Source organism: Panthera onca, chromosome F1 (assembly GCF_046562875.1).
Source record: "Panthera onca isolate mPanOnc1 chromosome F1, mPanOnc1 haplotype 2, whole genome shotgun sequence".
Classification (NCBI taxonomy): domain Eukaryota; kingdom Metazoa; phylum Chordata; class Mammalia; order Carnivora; family Felidae; genus Panthera; species Panthera onca.
This window is the reverse complement of record NC_138355.1, coordinates 13,420,165-13,425,277: the sequence shown is the minus strand read 5'-3', so window position 1 is coordinate 13,425,277 and position 5,113 is coordinate 13,420,165. Positions and strand designations below refer to the sequence as shown.

General features: G+C 53.9%; 2 non-coding genes across 2 annotated transcripts; one reads left to right on the top strand and one right to left on the bottom strand.

Moving 5' to 3' along the window:
* On the top strand, window positions 1-72 carry TRNAP-AGG (transfer RNA proline (anticodon AGG)). The gene has a single exon. It is a non-coding gene; the product is annotated as a tRNA-Pro (tRNA).
* A 653-nt stretch (window positions 73-725) lies between these two features.
* Window positions 726-797, bottom strand: TRNAP-CGG (transfer RNA proline (anticodon CGG)). The gene has a single exon. It is a non-coding gene; the product is annotated as a tRNA-Pro (tRNA).
* Window positions 798-5,113: the final 4,316 nt, after the last annotated feature.

Here is a 5,113-nt window from a genome sequence, read left to right as displayed (position 1 = left end):
GGCTCGTTGGTCTAGGGGTATGATTCTCGCTTAGGGTGCGAGAGGTCCCGGGTTCAAATCCCGGACGAGCCCTCCTTTTTAAAAAACTTCCTTGATGAATTAAAAACTTTCTGACTCTTAGAGCAATACACGCAATAAACATATGTTGGTGCAAAACTCGAAATTGAGGTTTTTGTTTTTGTTTTTTTTTTGAACATTACACCCGATACCATGAAAAGACAACGTGAAAACGTAAAAGTTTGAAAACATTTTAACACTTTGGAAACGCTGTCCCTACCCCGGCCAGTGCCCGAGTCGCGCGCGTGGGCAAGGGACGCAGAGTTCCGTTCTCGGTTGCCCGCAGGTGTGGTTTAACCACGCCCCACCCCGCGCCCGTCCAGCCGCGGGCCGGGTGCTGGGCGTCTGCAGGTGGACGGCGCGCCCCTTCTCGCCGACCGGCCAGTGCTCGGCGCCCTGCCCACGTGCGGCTGTCGGGGGGACCAGGACTCTGCACCAGGCGCCTCTCTTTCCCAGCGCGCGTGCTGTAAGGGTACAGCGGTTCTCCCCCTTGCTCTCCGACGCACCGTGGCCATTTGGTACGAATGGATCCCATTCTATTTCTTGCTTCGCAAAATTGGGGGAATCAACATTCGAGCTCAAGGGACCAGAGCTCTCTGTTTCATGTAAGTGTGAGTAAGGAAAAAAGAATGAAAGTGTAAAGTGCGGAGGGAAAGAAAGAAAAGCCTGGGCTCGTCCGGGATTTGAACCCGGGACCTCTCGCACCCGAAGCGAGAATCATACCCCTAGACCAACGAGCCACTCTCGGCAAAGCGGTTCCCGGCGCCTCCCTTCAGCCTCGCCCCGCCTCTCGTCGCCTTTCCCGCCGACCCGACCTGCGACCTTTCTCCCACCGCCTGGACCGTGCACCCGCAGCGGTGGGCCTCGGAACCCCTCTCGCCTCAGCTAGACCACCCAGCGCCCGGGTCTACGCTGCACACGGCGTGGCGGCGGGCGCGGAGGCCGCGGCTGGGAGGGTGCGGGGCCCCGCGGGGTGCCGGCCGCGCAGCGTCTCGCCGCCGTCAGCGCTCGCTGGGCGCGAGGGGACCGTCGCGCCTGGCTCAGCCTCCCGTCCGCCCCCTCGGACGGCAGCCCGCTGCTGAAAGCAGGCGGGCGGAGCGGGCGCGGAAGAAACCCCGGAGGAGGGTTAAGAGCTAACTTTCCCAGTGCTGCTTATGGGATCTTGCAGGTACGGAGCTCGCAGGATGTTCGCCACGTCCCGCCCGTAGGCACTACGGGTCTCCCTTTGCAAAGGGAACGAAGGCGCCACACGCCAGGTAGCTCGCTCGGGGCGGTGGGCTAGAAAGGCTTCGGAAGGGGCGGCAGGTGGGGCGGAGGCTAGAGGCGCCCAGACGGCTGCAGGGGCCTGGAGGACTTCCGGCCCGGGCGCCCCCTGCTGCGGGAGGGCGGGGCCTCGACTCGCCCGCCCCCGGCGCCCCGCCCCCGGCGCCCCGCCCCCGGCGCCCCGCCCCCGGCGCCCCGCCCCCGGCGCCCCGCCCCCGGCGCCCCGCCCCCGGCGCCCCGCCCCCGCGCCCGCCTCCTCCCAGGGCTGCGGAGGGCCAGGTTCAGGACCCCAAGCTTCCTTTGAGTCGGGGTCCGTGGCAGCCGTTGCTCCGTAGCTGTCAGCTCTCCCGAGGGGTCAGTGTTCTTGCCCCTTCACCTTTTGGAAGCTCCCCGCTTCCCCCAGCTTCTCTGCTCTTCGCCTCTCCCTTCCTCCTGAGGCCAGCGGGCTCTTGGGGTGTCTCTCAGTGACTGAAGGTCAGGATCTGAGCTCACGCCCTTGGCGGGGGCGGAGGGACACAAGTGAAAAGCCCTCAAATCGGAGAGCAAAACTAAAAAACCTTTTTCATAACCGAATCTGGCCCCGTAGTGATCCCAGAGCCCTGCCCGAGGACGTGGCGGAGGAGGGCAGCCCGGCCAAGCCCTCTATTTGCTCTGATGGCAGGTCAGACTTTTAACGACACCCTCTCCTTGTCTGAGGTTACCCTCCTCCTCCTGAGCCGAGGTTTCAGAGCTTCGAACTCCTTCGTAGTTTGAGGACAGGTTCGGGGTGCGGTGGGTTCAGGGGTGACCGCGGGGCGGGAGGAGCTCTCAGCAGAGTCCTGAGCGATCCGCTTTGCCCTCTCCTTGAGACGGTGCCTTCGCTGGGCTCACTGTGCCCTGCCTGAGCTGGAGCCCCCTCCTGGGGCTCATTCCTTCCCCTCGCCAGGTGCCATGGGAGGTAAGGCTGGAGGCCTCTCCTGCCTCTGCCGGTGTCCGCTCTCAAGGTTGTTGTTGAATTTCCCACGCTTGCTTTCTCATCCCTTAAGCTGTCTGCCGTGACTTCAGAGGGCTCCAGCGAGACAATGCAGCATGATCTCCTTCTGTAAGGACCCTAAGTGGTGTCCAACATTTCATCCATGTAAATGTGACTTGACTGACGCATCTGACCTTTTCCAGATTTCTAGGTGATTTCCTGAAGTGACATGGTCAAAGGAGGTGACCGTTTTTGTCCTTTGACGACTTCTCCGGCTCTTGAGGCAATTCCATGCCAATGAGCTTAGCTTGGCTGGTTAGCAAGTAAGGTGGAAACTGGCGTGGAAGAAGGGGACTGGTGGTTCTTGGAGAACTTTGAAACCTGTGCTTTGATGTTTTAATTTTACTTAGGGGATTTGGGGGCATCAAGGCTTTTTGAGAATGACGGTAACGTTAGAAGTCCGACGGAAGAAAGATACCTTTGACTTGGGGTCAGATGCACGAGAGGAAGATGGGGAGATTAGAGAAGGTCCATTAAGAGATGATTAGAATAACGCTGGGAGGATGTCAGCCTTGAAACTGTGAACGGCTTTAAACATCACTTAGGTTCCTATTTTATGATTAATGGTTGTGTGCCACTGAATTCGGACCCAATCTAGACCTCAGCGGTGCAGAGTTGGTTCTGCCATGATGTGGTTACTCTTTGGAAATGAGAATACAATTTAATCATACGGCTCCGCCATTCAGAGGGACCTTCCTGCTCACTCGGCCCCCGGGACTGGACTCTCGACTGGGTGCCGAGCCTTGTTTGCTGCCTGTGAGGTTAGGCACCAACTGCCTCTCAGGCCACCGCAGTTGTCACCACTGGCAGATCTGCTTCACCACTGCAGGCCATGTCCTGATCCAAACAGAAACTTGAATCTGCTCGCACATGCGTGTCTTTTTCCAGGCTCCAGTCCAATATCCCATAGTAGCTTCAGCTACTTTTTACTAAACACATCTCTGGGTTTCGATGTGGTTTCCCCTCGGTGACTCTTTTTCTGAGGTTTATCTCATGCCTTCCTCTGGATTTTGCAGTCCCTGGATCATCAGAAATGAATCTTTGGAGCTGCCTCGGCCTGAGCGTTTTCACTCCCAAGTTTGCACTCGATTTAAGCTTTGAGAGTGCACGAAGTCCTAGAGGGGATAGAAGTCCAAGGTCTAGATTGTGACAAGAACTACGTTCTGCCAGAACACCATTTCCACCAGCACATCTTATTTTCCTTCTGTTTCATACACACTTGGTCTTGCTCTGGAAGTTACTGGCTGGGGAGAAGAGGACAGAAGTGCACGGTTTCCATGGGCAACAAGTGTGATTGTTCATGATGGTGTGTGACAAGGAAGAAAGATAGACGATTACATATCGTAAGATCTTAATTTTGTTACAACCAAGAAGTAAAACAAAACAAATATATATATGTGTGTATGTATATATATATACACACATATATATACACAGATTTAAAAACTAGAAAAATCCATAAAATCTTAACACTAGTGATTTCTAAGTAGAGGAATTACAATTTTTTGCTTAATTATTTTTCTTTTCCTCCACAAGTTGTTTAAAATAAAGTTGTACTGCTTTTATAATGAGGAAAAAAAATAAGGATAATGAGTATCTTGAAATCACAAAGGAACACAGAGGGCTTAAAACTTTCTTTGTGCTTGGTGGAAGACAGGAGATACAGAATCAGAGGCAATGCAAAGCAGGGCCTTTGCTTTTTCATGCCAGCTGCTTCCAGAGGTGGTCAGTGAGTGACTGTCACCCCTGAGGGGCCAGGGGCAGCTGTGATGGGGACGTGCCCGGCACCATGCCGCACCTGCGGCTTCCTTAGATAGTCTGATAGGAGTGATCAGTGTTGGAAGTCCTATTATTTTGAGCACCAGCCATATATAATCATCCTAGAGTCTTGTTCTGAATGCTGGTACATTCCAGACAATTCCAGTACATTCCAGTACAATCCAGTCCACTCATCCTTTAAAAAAGAGACAGTTGAGAAGTGTGATAACTGACGTGACAGGTTTGCCTAAATTCAAGTACTTTCCTGAAATCTGTATGTAAAACTACACCATGAAGGGCCAGAGTCATTACTTATGGGAGTACCCAGGGGGACTCTTGCTCATTTTGACCCCTTCCTTCTGTATCATGTGCCCCTCCTGGCATCTCCCTGGCAATGCCAGGACCAGGGTGTTGCAGCTCCCACAGAGAAGCCCACAACTTGCCAGGATTAGAAGGAATAAGAAGTCTTTTTGCTTCTGTTTTTGAGGGGGATGGTTTTGCCCTGGTGGCTCCCTTTTCACTGAGAAACATGAAACATACTCGTTGTCTCCTCCTCCTCTGTGGGGTCTCAAAGAACCACGGTTTCCTGCCCCATCTGACCACGGTGGAGCCTCTCCGGAATTCCCACAGCTTTGTGAGATTTGAGAGCAGAGCTGGAATAAACGTCTTCTCAGCAACCATAATCTCTGGGGTCGGGACCTCACTGGACTGAGGGGGAACCCGGGTTACCCCAAGCAATACTGGGAGGTGAGAGAAGTGTGTCTTCTGCCCCTAGACTTTTCTATACCTTGCTCTTTTTTTCAACCCCATCTGGGTAGGATTTCAAAAAGCAACTCAACCCAAGCTGGGATGACAAAGGAGACTTAAACTATTCCTTCTCTCAGGACATGCATTTTGATTGGGGAAGAAGACCGAAGCCAGTGGGATCAGGGGCTAATTATGACATTTCAGGCATCTGGTATCAGATAAGGGAGGTGTTGGGTAGCGATAGATGTTGAAAATAATCCTACTCCAGCTCTGAAA